This window comes from Bombina bombina, chromosome 4, assembly GCF_027579735.1.
Source record: "Bombina bombina isolate aBomBom1 chromosome 4, aBomBom1.pri, whole genome shotgun sequence".
In the NCBI taxonomy this organism is placed as follows: Eukaryota; Metazoa; Chordata; class Amphibia; order Anura; family Bombinatoridae; genus Bombina; species Bombina bombina.
Window position 1 is genome coordinate 545116703 of NC_069502.1, and position 16986 is coordinate 545133688.

The window sequence follows — 16986 nt, forward strand, 5'->3', positions numbered from 1 at the left end:
AAAATAATTCTCTGGACAGAGACTCACTCTTGTCTATCAGCTATACATATCCCAGGTGTTGAGAACTGGGAGACGGATTTTCTAAGTCGTCAGACTTTTCATCCGGGGGAGTGGGAATTCCCTCCGGAGGTGTTTGCACAAAATCAAGCATGAGAGTGCTTTGGCGTTTTTTGACAGCGCCTGCGTGGCCACGCAGGACCTGGTATGCAGATCTGGTGGACATGTCATCCTTTCCACCACGGTCTATGCTTCTGAGACAGGACCCTCTACCTCAGGGTCCTTTCAACCATCTAAATATAACTAATCTGAGTTGGACTGCCTGGAGATTGAACGTTTGATGTTATCAAAGCATGGCTTCTCTGAGTCAGTCATTGATATCTTAATACAGGCATGAAAGCCTGTCTCTAGGAAAATTTAACATAGATATGGTGTAAATATCTTATTGTTATGAATCCAAGGGTTACTCATGGAGTAAAGTCTGGATTCCCAAGATATTATTTTTTCTCCAAGATGATTTTGAGAAAGGATTGTCAGCTAGTTCCTTAAAAGGACAGATTTCTACTGTCTATTCTTTTGCACAAGCGTCTAGCAGGTATTCTAGACGTTCAGGCTTTTGGTCAGGCTTTGGTTAGAACCAAGCCTGTGTTTAAAACTGTTGCTTCGCCATGGAGCTTAAACCTGGTTCTTAAGGTTCTTCTAGGAGTTCCATTTGAACTTTTTCATTCCATAGGTATCAAACTTTTATCTTGGAAAGTTCTTTCTTGGTAGATATTTCCGCGGCTCGTAGAGTCTCCGAGTTATCTGCGTTACAATGTGATTCTCCTTATCTGGTCCTCCGTACGGATAAGGTAGTCCTATGTACCAACCTGGGTTTTTACCTAAGGTGGTATCTAACAAGAATATCACTCAAGAGATTGTTGTTCCGTTCTTGTATCCTAATTCTTCTTCAAAGAAGGAACGTCTATTACACAATTTGGAAGTGGCTCGTGCTTTAAAGTTTTTCTTACAAGTTACTACAGATTTTCCTCAAACATTCACCTTGTTTGTTGTCTATTCTATTCTTTTGGTTAAAAAGCATAATTAATTTAGCTTATGAGACTGCTAGACAGCAGCCTTCTGAAGGGATTACAGCTCATTCTACTAGAGCTGTGGTTTTCACTTGGGCCTTTTTAGAAGGAGGCTTCTGTTGAACAGATTTACGAGACGGAGTCTTGGTCTGCGCTTCATACTTTTTCAAATTTAACAAATTTGATACTTTGCTTCTTCGGAGGCTATTTTTGGGAGAAAGGGTTTTTTACAGGCAGTGGTCACTTCCGTTTAAGTACCTGCCTTGTCCCTCCCATCATCCGTGTACTTTAGCTTTGGTATTGGTATCCCATAAGTAATGGATGATCTGTGGACTGGATACACTTAACAAGAGAAAACATAATTTATGCTTACCTGATAAATTTATTTCTCTTGTAGTGTATCCAGTCCATGGCCCGCCCTGTCCTTTTTAAGGCAGGTTTAAATTTTAATTAAACTACAGTCACCACTGCACCCTATGGTTTCTCCTTTTTTGTCTTGTTTCGGTCGAATGACTGGATATGACATGTGAGGGGAGGAGCTATATAGCAGCTCTGCTTGGGTGATCCTCTTGCAACTTCCTGTTGGGAAGGAGAATATCCCATAAGTAATGGATGATCCGTGGACTGGATACACTACAAGAGAAATAAATTTATCAGGTAAGCATAAATTATGTTTTTTCGTAGTTTAGTTTATTGAATTTAATTGTAATTAATTGTAGGTAGTTTAGGTACTTTATTTAATGATAGTGTAGTGTTAGATGTAATTGTAACTTAGGTTAGGATTTATTTTACAGGTAATTTTGTACTTATTTTAGCTAGGTAGTTATTAAATAGTTAATAACTATTTAATAACTATTGTACCTAGTTAAAATAAATACAAAGTTGCCTGTGAAATAAATATAAATCCTAAGGTAGCTACAATGTAACTATTAGTTATATTGTAGCTAGCTTAGGGTTTATTTTATCGGTAAGTATTTAGTTTTAAATAGGATTAATTTATTTAATTTTGTTAAATTTATTTAGTTTAATTTAAATTATATTTAAGTTAGGGGGGTTAGGGTTATGTTTAGACTTAGGTTTAGGGGTTAATACCTTTAATATAGTAGCGGCGACGTTGGGGGTGGCAGATTAGGGGTTAATAAATGTAAGTAGGTGTCGGCGATGTTAGGGCAGGCAGATTAGGGGTAAATACATTTATTAAAGTGGTGGCGATGTCCGGTCGGCAGATTAGGGGTAAATAATTGTAGGTAGGTGGCGGCGACTTTGGGGGCTGCAGATTAGGGTTTAATAAATATAATGTATGTGTCGGCGATGTCAGGGGCAGTAGATTAGGGGTTCATAGGTATAATGTAGGTGGCGGCGATGTCCGGTCGGCAGATTAGGGGTTAAAAATTTTTATTTTAGTGTTTCCGATGTGGGGGGGGGCTCGGTTTAGGGGTTAATAGGTAGTTTATGGGTGTTAGTGTACTTTTTAGCACTTTAGTTAAGAGCTTTATGTTCCGGCGTTAGACCATAAAAATCTTAACTACTGACTTTTAATGCAGTAGAAGTCTTGCCAGGAGAGGGTCTACTGGTCACTTCTTCCAAGACTCGTAATACCGGCATTAGGCAAATCCCATAAAAAAGATAGGATACACAATTGACGTAAGGGGATTTTCGGTAGCCTTGAGTCGCGGAAGAAAAGTGAGCAGTAGACCCTTTCCTGCCTGACTCGTAATACCAGCAGGCGTTAAAAAAACAGCATTGGGACCTCTCAACGCTGTTTTTTAAGGCTAACGCCAAACTCGTAATCTAGACGACTAAGATTACAAAAAAAATAAACAAAATTATCAAAAATAAAAACAATTACACCTAATCTAATATTCCTATAAAAATATAAAAGCCCCTCAAAATAAAAACACCCCCTAGACTACAATACACTACCAATAGGCCTTAAAAGGGCCTTTTGTAGGGCATTGCCCTAAAGAAATCAGCTCTTTCACCTGTAAAAAAATACAAAGTCCTCCCAACAATACAAAGTCCCCCCAACAGTAAAACCCACGACCCAACCAACCTCCTAAAATAAAAAGTTATAGTTAGTTGTAGTAGGTGGCGCAAAACAAGTTGCTATTCCAAATGTGTCTTACTGTAAATATGTGTGATAATATGTGGGCTCAATATATGTTAATGTTTTGATGAGTCCTAATTTTATATTCTCTTTTTGAAAAAATAGATGTCGAAACTATTTAAGAAATAAATATGATCCTTTATTTGATTATGGTAAATTTACCCAATAGTAGTGATGCTAAAAGTACAGTTAAACAAAAATTATTACAATTCCTTCAAAGTTTAAAAAATGACACCGGTGTCTCTATGTATAAAAATGTACATAATATATAAAAAATAAATTAAATTAAAATAATAACGTTGAAATCTTATAATTTATACCAGATAGTGGGTATTGTAAAAATACAATAGAATTCTAAAATAAAATATATATATATATATTTGACAAAATTACAACTTAGTTTTACAGTCTAAGGACAAACAACTTGAAATTTTAAAATTCCTACAATAATTATAAAAATTCATACAAGAAGGCTAATCTCTCATCCGATAATACTAATATCCACAAAAACTAGAAAAGTATTGGTACAACACACTCATTGGATCATACAGCTCTTTACTATATCTTTACAATACCCACTATCTGGTTATTGTAGCCCACAGATAACAAATAGAAACATTCAAACTAGAGTCAAAAGATTCACTTAAATTTATATTCTCTTTTGGCCCATCTAACTTTTATTTCACTAAATTCTAATTTCACCATTGGCCCCGTTTTAACTATATTTTATGGTTAAAATATCCATACAACGATAAGTATAGACAAATTATTTCACTCTAATATTACGCTCTAATTACAGAAACCTTTTAAAAATATCCATGGTTTCATAAAGTGACTAAAATATACACTCTAAAAGTAATTGACATTAAGATATATAATATCTTTCTCTATTTTAAAAGTAATCATATAAAATGTTTATCGCTACATAAAAACACCCAACTATATTATAATTAAGACCCAAGGATTATAATATAGTTGGGTGTTTTTATGTAGCGATTAAGACCCAAGGATGGGATGATGGTTTCCGGTAACGGCGTCTGACCACGCTGTGATGTAGGTGCGCATGGAAGAGCAGAGGCGGTAGTGCACGACTGAGCACGCCAGCAGCAAGCGGAGAGGAGAGTGGCGAAAGCCCCAAGCAGCAATTTCAGAACAGCCGACCGCCACTACGCCTCCGGCTCTTCACGGCCAGCATACACAGAAACTCGGAGGCAAGCAGGAAGCAGCCTGGGACTGGCTGAAACACGCACACCTACCTTTGTCCACGGCCTCAAGATCTCTTGGCAGGAGTATCCAGTCTGAGATACAGCCGGAGCAATTCGGAAGGGAGGCCGCACAAGCTAGGCAACATCATAGCTTGGACCGGTAAAACCTAACATAGGCCTAATAATGTCTATTGGCCACAGACAGATTAGTTAATATATGCATCGCATTTAAGGAGTATAAGTGGGGTCTTTTCTGGAACAAGCAGTCTGGCATAGCCCCCCGGCATATGTACTTTCAGTCATAGGTATTTTAAGTCTGGCAGACCTGGGAGGGTGAAGAGAGTTTAATGGGGCATAAGTAGCAAAGTGTTATATACTGACGGAGGCTAACAGCTGCTTGGTATGCCATCAATTTACAGAGTAAGTCCCTCTTAGAAGCTGCCAGTGAAGTTACCTGACTCTGCCGGCTCTGTGTCAATCAGTTTGCTCATACTGGTAATACGCTGAGGAGGAGTAGGGCCAGTCGTCAGTCTGGAGGAATAGGGGGGGGTGAAGAGAGACAAATTAAAAGGGGGACATATGGAAAAGGATATTCTGCACGTAATGCCTCCCCCCTGGTGACATACCTTAGGTCTAAGTCCCTCACCCTATCCCCAGTGAAGTAGCCCTGGGTAAAATGGTAATCCACCCCGTACAGATTTGGGGTAGTTGAAGCTAAGAGAAGTGTACTGGTCTGTTGGGAGGGTGAAGAAAATTCGTTATCTGGTCACTAGCATTAAAAATCTCTGGTCGTTTGTTGAAGGACAAAGCAAAATCAAGGGAACTGTGTTCTGGCTTGTATATCTTTGGCACAGCGTTATATTATAAAAACTGAGTCTCTATGGACTTAGTGATATTGTATCTGAAAATCAGGAAGTCCCTCACAGACCTTATACCTCACTGTTGTTTATAGTTGTTGGACTCTTGCTTAAAAGGACTAGAACGCTGATATATATGGTTATATTAAATATAAGGCAGATCTGTCTAGCTAGTTGATGATATGCTTAAACAGTTCATTGTTGTATGGCAAGCTGTAGTGGTGATTGATGATAAGGTCTGCTCATCCAATATACATATAATTGTCTTAGATTTTTTGGCACATGCACTAACTGTATATAAGGCAGAGTGAAATTCACTCATATATAACTTTTTTGTTTTTTCTCTTTCTTTTTTTCTTTTCTTTTTTTTTTTTTTTCTTTTGTATTGTTTTTGAACTGCACAAAGTCAAAATTTAATTTTGGCTATCTTAGGACATATAGATCTTAGGGGAATATTGTTTATCCTAGGACATATAGATCTTAGGGGAATATTATGGTATGCTGCACAGTCTAGAATATAGTCACGTTTTTACATTTTCTGTAGTTAAAGTAGATACACCTTTATGGTATACATATGGAGAAATTTGTACACACAGTGAAAACAAAATCGCCAGTAATGGCTCCTAAAAAAGACAAAAAAAGCAAAGCCAGTGTTTTGCAGGATAGTATATTGGAAGAGGGTAGCAGTTTTAAAACGGACACAGACTCACAGGCATTGATAAAAGCAATATGCGTGGCAATGTCCCCACAATTTGACCAACTGCGCCAAGACGTACTCGCACTTACAAATGAAATACATGGATTCAATAGCAGAATAGAAGCAGCTGAACTGCGCATCTCAGATATTGAGGATAGAATGAATATAGTAGAACAAGATACAAGCCAGCATAAAACATCACTAGAAAAACTGCAGGACAAGGTAGATGACCTCGAGGATAGAGCCAGAAGGAATAACCTGAGATTGGTTGGGGTCCCAGAAACATCAGAATACATCGACTTAAAAAAAATTATCGTAGAGAAATTACCCCTCCTTTTAGATTTACCAGATCCCACACGACAGATAGTGATCGAGAGAGTGCACAGAATAGGGCAGTTAAGAACTAAAGCTGATGGTGCGCAGATACCCAGACAAGTGATAGTGAAACTGTTAAATTACCAAGATAAAGTAGATCTGTTGAATGCCTATCGCAAAAAGAAGGAAGTCTTGTTAGAAGGTGCTAAACTATTAATGTTTCAGGATTATTCGGTTGAAACAACAAATAGGCGGAAGGTCATGGCCCCTTTATGTACACGCATTATTAAAAAAGGTTTTGAAGCATTCTTATTATATCCAGCCAGGATAAAGGTCCGTAAAAATAACACCTGGTTTATGTTAAATACATTTCAAGAAGTTAATATTTTTTTAGAGGAGAATGATTAAGAATGTGTTTGGTTCTTAAAGAAGATGAAAGAATCAAATTCCTATAACAGTGATGATGCATATAATTGAAGATGTTTTTAAGTTTAAGTGTTGGGGGGTTTTTTTCTCCCCTCCCTTCTCCTGCCTTTTTTTTTTTTTTTCCTCTCCCTTCTCCTTTCCTCTCTTTTCTCTCTGACATGCTTTTCCCCTGCCCCCCCCCTCCTCCAATAGTGAAAGTCGCAATAGGTTTATGGGACATCTATTACATTATGGAGCATAAAGTCAAAAGAGATTTAAAGTTTTCAAATCAATAGAATGACAGAGACTGTAAACATTAATCTGGTATCTTGGAATATCAGAGGCATAACAAATCAATTAAAAGAAAAATGGTTATAAAAAACCTTAAAAAACTTAAATGCAATATTGCATTTTTACAGGAAACGTATGTAACCCAAAAGGAAGTAAATAAACTGAAAACAGATTGGGTGGGTGAAGTTATCGCTTCAGTTGGAACTACCAGAAAATGTGGGGTGGCTATTTTGCTACACAAAAATTTAAATTATAAGATTGCCCAGTTAGAAATAGATGTAGAGGGACGGTTCATTATAATGCAGATAGAGATAAAGGATCAAGTGTATATATTGTGCAATATTTATGGACCCAACAATCAAAGCCCAGAATTTTGGGAAAAAATAAAAACTAAATTGACACCATATATAGAAAGCAATCTGATAGTTGCAGGGGATTTCAATCTAGTCGCTCAACTCCCACTAGACAGATGGCCGCTCAAAGTGAGAGGTCTAGGTCGAGAGAAATGCAATATCACTCGTTTTCGAAAATTTAGAAACACGTTAAACTTAAAGGATGTGTGGAGGATTCAGAATCCAGAGTCAAAAGCTTATACATGCAAATCCAATATGTATAAATCACTATCACGGATAGATTATATATTAATAAATGAAAGGCTTGTTGGGATTGCTGAGGCAGATATAAATTCGATTATTATATCAGACCATGCTCCAATATCTCTATCTTTATCAATGGGTTCTGCTAGTAAAAATAGCCCCACATACCCTTTCCCAAAACACCTATACTCAAATCTTAAATTTCAGAATTGGTTAATAGAGGCCTGGAAAAAGTATGAATGTTTGAATAAGAATTCAGTTAAAAGTCCTGAGACATACTGGGAAGCCTCGAAGGCGGTACTACGCGGTGAAATAAAGACATATTTACATAAGTTATGGAAAAAAACTCAGCTCCGCGAGGGACAGTTAACAAATCAGTTATCAAATGCATATAACACATATTTACACACAGCTTCGCCATCTAATTGGCAGAACTATGCTAAAGTTAAAAAAGAAAGAGACATATTCCTCCAACAAAAAGCTGCCTATACGGTGGCCAGGGTCAATGCAAGATTATATAAGTATGGGGGAAAGATAGGTAAAAATTTAGCTAACTTAGTCAAACAAAATCGGGGTTCTAATTTCATATCTGCAATATCAGTCAATGGCAGTCGCTTAACACAGTCTAAGGACATAAGCAAAAATTTTTTAGAATATTATACCCAAATCTTTTTATCTAAGGATATTAACGAGGATAATAAAAAAGCTTTTTGGGATACATGTAGGCTCCCGACATTGGATGAGAACGCATGCAAATCATTGTACGAACCAATTAATAAAGATGAAGTCACTCAGGCAATAAAAAGTAGCAAGCTAAATAAGGCCTCAGGCCCGAACACTTTTCCGGCAGAATTTTATAAAATTCTCATACAGCAAATAACGGATCCTCTATGTGAACTATTTAATGCATATTACCTGCAAGGACACCCCATCTCGTGTAATTTCAGTGCCTCCCTAATAGTGTTAATTTTAAAGAAGGGCAAGGATGCAGAAAATCTAGACTCATATCGCCCTATATCCCTGCTCAATGCCGATTATAAATTACTAACAAGTATTTTAGCAGCTAGATTACAAAAAATTCTGGACAAACTCATCCACCCAGACCAAACTGGTTTTTTAAAGGGCAGATCTCTCTTTTCAAATTTAAGGAAACTACTATTAACAACAGAATATTATAACATTAGGAAGAAATCATATGAGGCTGATAGGGAGGACAAGGTTATCATTGCTCTTGACACCGAAAAGGCATTTGATTCCATTGTTTGGGATCACTTATTTACCACAGTTGAACAGTTTGGTATGAGAGGTGCCTTCCTTTCCTTTATACAAGCATTATATCAGAATCCAAGATCTGCCTTAATTGTGAATGGCAGGACTACAGAATGGTTTCAATTGGCGCGGGGCACCCGACAAGGGTGCCCACTCTCTCCATTACTTTTTAATCTCTGCATTGAACCCCTGGCTATAGTACTACGAAATACTATTAAGGGGATTAGACTTGGGGAGACAGACATCCAAATCTCCCTATACGCAGATGACTTGCTTGTATTCCTTTCTAACACTAAGGAGAATGTTCCTACATTACTGAGTTTATTGAAGCGATATGGTTCATTCTCAGGTTATACAATAAATGATAATAAATCAGAGGTTATGTGGTTAAACAGGACCAGAGATTCTCTGGGGGCATTGCCCTTTAAGGAGGTTAAAATGGTTAAATATCTCGGTATTAATGTCACAAACTGCCCGGAAGAGTGGTATCGAGTTAATATCGATGGCGTAATCAAGAAAATCTTAGAGGATATCTCTAGATGGACATCATTCACATTAACACTAGCTGCCAAAATAAATCTCATAAAAATGATCACACTCCCCAAACTTCTGTATATAATGCAGAATATTCCTCTGTTCTTACGAAAAGGAGATATAAACATGTTAAATTCGGCATTTAGGAGATTTTTATGGGGAAAAGCAAAGCATAAAATGTTGTTAAAAAGACTATCTCAACCAAAGGAAAACGCAGGCCTTGCCCTCCCCTCAATCTATAATTATAATCTGGCTTGTTTGATGAAGATAGTACCAGATTGGCTATTAGATATGGGTCAGCTAGCGCATCAGGATGTTGAAAATGGCCTTCTTAAACCTCATAACTTAAAAGCCCTAATACATATGAGGCAAAAAGATTGGCCTCCTTTACTTAAAGAGATGTACACTCTTAGAAACCCTATCATAGCCTGGCAAAAACTATGCATGGCGGTGGGTGTCAATTTCCAGTGTTCTAGATATTTACCAATACAGAATAACCCACTTTTCCCCGCAGGCTCTGATACCGAAATTTTCAAGAGGTGGAAGGTAGGGGGCCTAGTCTATTTTGCACAATATATTGATGAAGATAGACAAGTTATTCACTCATTTGGCTCCCTAAAAGAAAAATATAATCTCCCTAACCGTGATATGTTTGGCTATTTCCAAATTAGGCATTTTCTCAACAACACAGCACTTGAAGACTTTTACACAAACTGGGAAATTTTAACTAAAGCTCTGTCATGCCGCCAGCTTGGCAAAGCTTCCATATCACACTGGTATAGTTTATTATTGCTTAAAGAAGGTGTATATGGCATGGAACGGCTCCGTGAAAGATGGTCATTAGACATCCCGCAATTGGAGCTTAAGACAATTCAAGAAAGTATTGATAGGGCTTGGTCAGCGACTCCTCTGTTATCTTGGCGTGAATCTCACCTTAGATTAATTAATAGGACTTATATCACCCCAGAGAAGCTAGGGAAGTGGAATAATACGCAAAGATATGAATGTACACGCTGTCACTATCCAAATGCCAACTTGATCCACTGTATCTGGGCATGTCCCAAAGTCAAACAGTTTGGGCAAAAGTCTCATTTTGGCTCTCAAAAATTCTAAAGCTTAAAATCTCTCTGAAGATGGAGGAAATTATCTTTCTAAGGCAATATGATGAAAGGGTGGGAAACATAAAATTTATTAATTTTGTAATCTTATCTGCTAGAAACATTATTTTCTCCTCCTGGAAATCTAATAGAAGCCCTATGTTCACCTCCCTTCTGAACATGTTAGACTCCAAATTAATATATGAACAATATGAGACGCAGATATCTTCCGAAAAAGAAATTGCTAACTTTTTCAGGAAATGGGGAGAATATATTCTCTCCAATACACTGGAAGTTCAAAGAAGTCTCATTGCTCCCTTTAAGCACTCTGAATGGATTCAGAATGCTGTATTGAGAGGGGAAATCAGTAGTGGTGTAATTACTTAATCTTTGATGGTTTCGGCCTCTCGGGGAGGGGGGGGAGGGGAAATTTAATTTAATTCCCTTCCCCTTTTTTTTTTTTTTTCTCTCCTTCTTTCCTCTTTCTCCCTTCTCTTGCTTTTCTTTTCTTTCTCCCAGTTTTTTTTTTTTTTTTGTATATTATACTTGTTCTGGGTTATTGTATGTTTAAAAAGGAGAAAATGTTTTGAGGCATAGGCTTCTTAATTTTATCTACAACTTCTATTCCAAGAAGTATTATTGGATAAGGTTGTTGAACTCGGTAAAAGCATTTTGTACTGTCTTTTTGCTATAAGCAGCTGTATATAATACTAATCATGAAGTATGTACGCTTTTCAATGTATTACTTGATAGACATACTTGTGAAACCTGTTCCTCATTTCAATCAATAAATAAAAAAATAAAAAAAATAAAAAAAAAAAAGACCCAAGGATACCTATGTTATATACTAAAACAGCATTTTATAATTGTTCCTGATTTTTTTTATTTTATGTATATCATCAATTAGTGATTTATTGCTAAATTAGAGAGGCTTTAAATAGCCTTTGAATCCCCACATCTGGTATCTTGAAAAAGGTTGTCCAGCCGAAACATGTTGATACCAGAGCACACCTGCACAGGATTTGAGAAGACAAAGTGAATACCAGCTATACCCAGTTGAAATATTCAAGTTCCCACTGAGCGGCATATATTTAACCGCAAAGATCACATTGATAACTAGAAATCCTTTTTCTACTTATCCTACAAACTTTCTACTTATCCCAACAACCACATTTCAGCGCCCAGATCGGTCACTGACCGACATCTAAGAAACCTGGGAACAACAGACCGGAAAGGCACGCAAAAAATTCCACATCAGGCGGTTATCCAACAACCATACCATCGTGATCGGTCACTGACCGACAGACAAGCCACAGAATAGAAAAACCGGAGATACTTAAAAAACATCAGCAAATGGTTAGCACTTAACCGCAACGAAGATCCCACCAAGAAACCCTTAAGAGCGTGATCGGTCACTGATTGACAAAGGATAAGGTAACTGAGCGGCCACGACAACTACCCAAACACTTATATAAAAGTGAATTTTCTCGCAGCAAACAGATAAGCCCACCTAATAAGAGGAAACCAAAGCGGCATTTATTTAACCGCCAGCAGCTCATATAGAACTGCCACCAGCTTGATCTTGAAACTTAATCAAAACACTGGCATAGCGGCGTTTATTTAACCGCAATTATTACATAAAATGGAAAATTATAAAATGTAATTATAAAAATAATTACATAAAATGGAAAATTCAAGAACAAGGGGTCATGAGCTCAAGCTAAAGGGTAGTAGATTCAGGAGTAATTTGAGGAAGCATTTCTTTACAGAAAGAGTGATTGATTTATGGAATAAACTTCCTCAAGAGGTAGTAGCAACAAACACTGTGGGGGACTTTAAAAATGCATGGGACAAGCATAGGGCTATCCTACGAACTAGATAAGTTTATACTGTTAGGTAAGGTCGGGCAGACTTGCTGGGCCTATGGCTCTTATCTGCCGTCAATATCTATGTTTCTATGTTTCTATGTTTCTATGTTTCTATTATCTCACAAAAGTGATATCAAACAGATACACTTCAAGGTACTAATTTGTATACTTATATTAGAGTGTGATAAAAATCGCACCAACATACCTCTACATTTGATATATAGTTGCCTAAGATAAGATCTCAATTGCATAGCTGAACTTGAAACAAAGTATCCTATATGAACTATACAGCAACTATTGTTTTATCCACTATAAAATTGTATCTACAAACATTCTGTTAGAAATTACAACTTGTGATAAACCCAAAACTGTATAAATTATAAGATTTCAACGTTATTATTTTAATTTAATTTATTTTTTATATATTATGTACATTTTTATACATAGAGACACCGGTGTCATTTTTTAAACTTTGAAGGAATTGTAATAATTTTTGTTTAACTGTACTTTTAGCATCACTACTATTGGGTAAATTTACCATAATCAAATAAAGGATCATATTTATTTCTTAAATAGTTTCGACATCCATTTTTTCCAAAAGAGAATATAAAATTAGGACTCATCAAAACATTAACATATATTGAGCCCACATATTATCACACATATTTACAGTAAGACACATTGGGAATAGCAACTTGTTTTGCGCCACCTACTACAACTAACTATAACTCTTTAAACTTTGGGATAACGTTTACTTCAGGTGTGCTAGATTCCCCACCAGCTAGACAGTCTAAACCTACCAAACACTCCCAAAATAAAAAACCTTGTAATAGTGCGTTACTGCTTTTACACTGAAATTGCCATTTTTTCAGTGTTAAAAGCCACAACGCAAAATTCGTAATCTAGGTGTATGAGAAGAGTTACTTCACAGGGACCATAGAGTCTTTATATATTCCTTATACTTGACCCACAGTCACAGTGTTTGTGAGGTCTCAGAGTCACTGTTTGTTCTACCCAGTTAGACTACTCTTCTAAAGAAAAACAGACATATGAATATTTTACACTTATATTTATGTCTACTGTGTTTGCATCTTACTGCCAAAGGTGTTAATTACTTAACAATAGGTTCTTATTTAGTGTGCAAGATAGCATGTATTGGACACCTAACACAACTATAGATAATAATTGAAGGAATAAACACTAAACAAACTGTAGAAAATATAGGTGAAACAATGAATTTCAAACATGATCTGGCCTTCACAATGAGGCCCTTTTGTAGCCTCATAAAGCATCTACGAATGTAGCACAAATAAAAATCTAGCTCATGATGAAACTGCCATATTGTGCATAGACAAGAGATTTAGGGTCTGATGATCAAAATTAAACATTTTATGAAGGATTTTAATATCCCTTTAAGTTATTATTTAGTTTTTTAAATTTTCCTGTAGGGCCTCACCTCCGGCACTGTATTTCGTTCCTGTAGGGTCTCACCTCCGGCACTGTACTTTTACTTTAGTGTGCAGTAAAGTCAAAATATTTTATGATTCAGATGGAGCAGGCAATTTAAAGAACGTTGAAATGTATTAGATAATGTTTTGACTCTCTTGCTATACTTTCTTATAGAGGAAAGCTAAAACCAAGACATGTTATAGAAACAGGGCATTGGAATGTTTGCATCGTATTTATACAAAGGCTTACAGGACCCATCCCCAGAGTGGCAGATTTTATAGCCTGAGCCCAAACCATGAGGGTGCAAGTAGAGCACACCGCATATAAACCCTCATCATTACATCTGGGCCTGTCATTGCTGCAGTCACCGTCACTGAAAAAAATGACATATCCCAGAGTGCCTTGCATTAAATATTTGGGGGCTGTGTTGTGCTGTTACATCAAACATGGGCAGCAGAGTGTAGTGATGCCAGGACTTGGCAAGAGATCTTGAGTGAATTGCAGGCACAGGTATTCTTTTTGTAATTACATGCTATATCAGCTATGTGCATCCTGCTACCAGTCTGCTATTATGCTTCCTTAAACAGCTGTCATAGGCCAGTAGCTACAGGGCATTGTAGCACTTATCTTATTACAAATTGTTTTGTCATTCATGTCCATAAATTAATTTGTAAGTTATTGTAAAGTATATATATATATATATATATATATATATATATATATATATATATATATATATATATATATATAATATATATATATATATATATATATATATATATATATTGGGGGGCACAGCAAATTTGTTGTGCCTAGGGCAGCATGCAACCTTCATATGCCACTATTTGTAGCTGTTACTTTTTTGTTATGCTAGTATTTTTATTTATTTATTTTCCTCTAAAATGTGTGAATTATTAATACAGTAACCAATAAACCATTTTAAAACACATGTCTACACTGAATACTCCAGTAACCTCTTTGTAAAACTATTCAGTTGAAAGTGCTTTTATGTTGCGTGTATTTGTTTCACAAATAATGCATTCTTGTGTTAGGAACGAACAAGTGAATTATTAAATTGTTTGCTGCTTGATTTTTACAGGTCGTTTTGATATTTGCTGTGCATAAATTATGACTGAATCCTATTTCATCAATAAATTACCTGTGTTTTTAGCGTGCTCAACATAGTGGTGCATTATGGTCATTTAGATACTGATGTTTAAAAAAGTGGGTTACGTTTTGAGATTATAAAGTTTTATAAGTGTCTATGTATTTTACATGAATTATACAGAAACTTAATAATTGCATACATAAAAACAAGAAATAAAAATCAATCTGTTCACCTAGTGCACATATTAATAACGCTGTAGAACAGAATATACAGTATATGTAATGCCTATTAATTGCTATTTGAAGCACTTTCCTAGGAAACAACAGTTTCTGATAAAGGGCTAGATTACAAGTGTAGCGCAAAATAATGCTTCCTCTCACACGTTCACTAGACAGAGGCTTTTCGCAAGCGTCGGGTTGCACTCGTGTTACAATTTGAAAGTAAAAGTTAGAGCATGAGTGCTAGCCCTACATGCAAACTCTTTAACGTATTCTCACATAGACTTCAATTGAACATCCATACTCACACGCTAACCCGATTCAGTTTATTCAAGTGTGCTTAACCCGACATGAAATGTGAATATTTCACATTCCAATGTTCTTAACATAGCAAAGTATGTTCTATTTATTCTTAAATATATATATATTTCCTTTTACATACAATGGTTTTTTTTGGTCAAATATATATGTGTATATATATATATATATATATACACACACAACTTTAACAGGTAAGTCCAGCACCCTTCTTTATGCTATTATTTCAGCATTTTTCAGCATATTTTTCCAAGTTTAGAATAGTGCACGTACGCTGAGTGGGATCTGCCAACCCACATAAATGGATATAGTAAAGCAAATAGCGTCATGATGAAGCATGAATAAGGGTCTGTGTTGACTCAAAACGTCGCTGCTGTATTTAACATTGTTTGCTACCTTAATAAAGTGGAATCTTTTATCTACAAGTGCTGACGCTATTTGCTTTACTATATATATATATATATATATATATATATATATATATATAATGTATATAGTTATAGATATCAACAGACATATATAGGGATATCTATTTAAAAATACTTAGAACATATTCCCCTTTGTGAACATTGGAATGTGAAATAGTTACAGTACATACACAGTTAAACACTTAATCAAACATAGAAAATTGCATAAATATGAATTTTTATGTGTTCAGCTACTTGTCTGTGCTTACATATATGTATAGATGTGTGTTCAAATGTGTTTATATTTTTATATGTGTATACATGTCTGCAAATACATATATACCCATATAAATACATAAATACATATGTACACATATAAACATATATAGACAAATATATAAGTACATACATATACAAATTTAGACATGTATATGTATGTATTGCTATGTTAAAGCCTTTGCTGCCCTTTATTTTCTAACACCTGATACCTAATATCTTTGAGCCCTTATAACATTTTTATGCAATTTTTTTACATATAATTTTTATTAGACAGTGTTATTATGAGTGTTAACTGTACTGTACAATGTGTTATTGATGTGTTTTGCGCAGCTTTTTAGTCAAGCGTAACAGTTAACCAGAGCACTAAAGTCACACTAACCCGATTTGCGTAAAATTCAATTGTGCTCAAGCAAATGAGCTTACTTTTAACTCAGAATATGCATGCTACTTCTGATGGCCACAGAGAGCCGCAATATAACCCTTATCACTCGAGCGCAACAGTTAGAGCGCCACTCATTATTTTGCCCATAGTTTGTGATAAACCTATTATTTGCAGTTGTCATGAGGATTCCCACTTTTATTGCATTCCTTTTTATTTCATGCACTACGTCATTTTTCGCAAGCTATGTCATTTTTAACCTTTACCATTTTTGCTATTAAAAGGAGCTAGCACTATTTCCGGTACCTGATTGTTTGACTTTAGCTTGTCCTGTCTTTGGATTATCCCTGGTGTTTTTCATTCATCTGTTTTTTACCTCAGCTGCTTCCTGACCCAGGAAGTGCACACTTTCTTCAACTTTAGTGAAATTTGAATTTGAAAATGTTGTAAAAGCAGATTCACACATACAAAGAAAGACACACAAAAACACATTCACACAGCCGCCCACTGAAACACACAC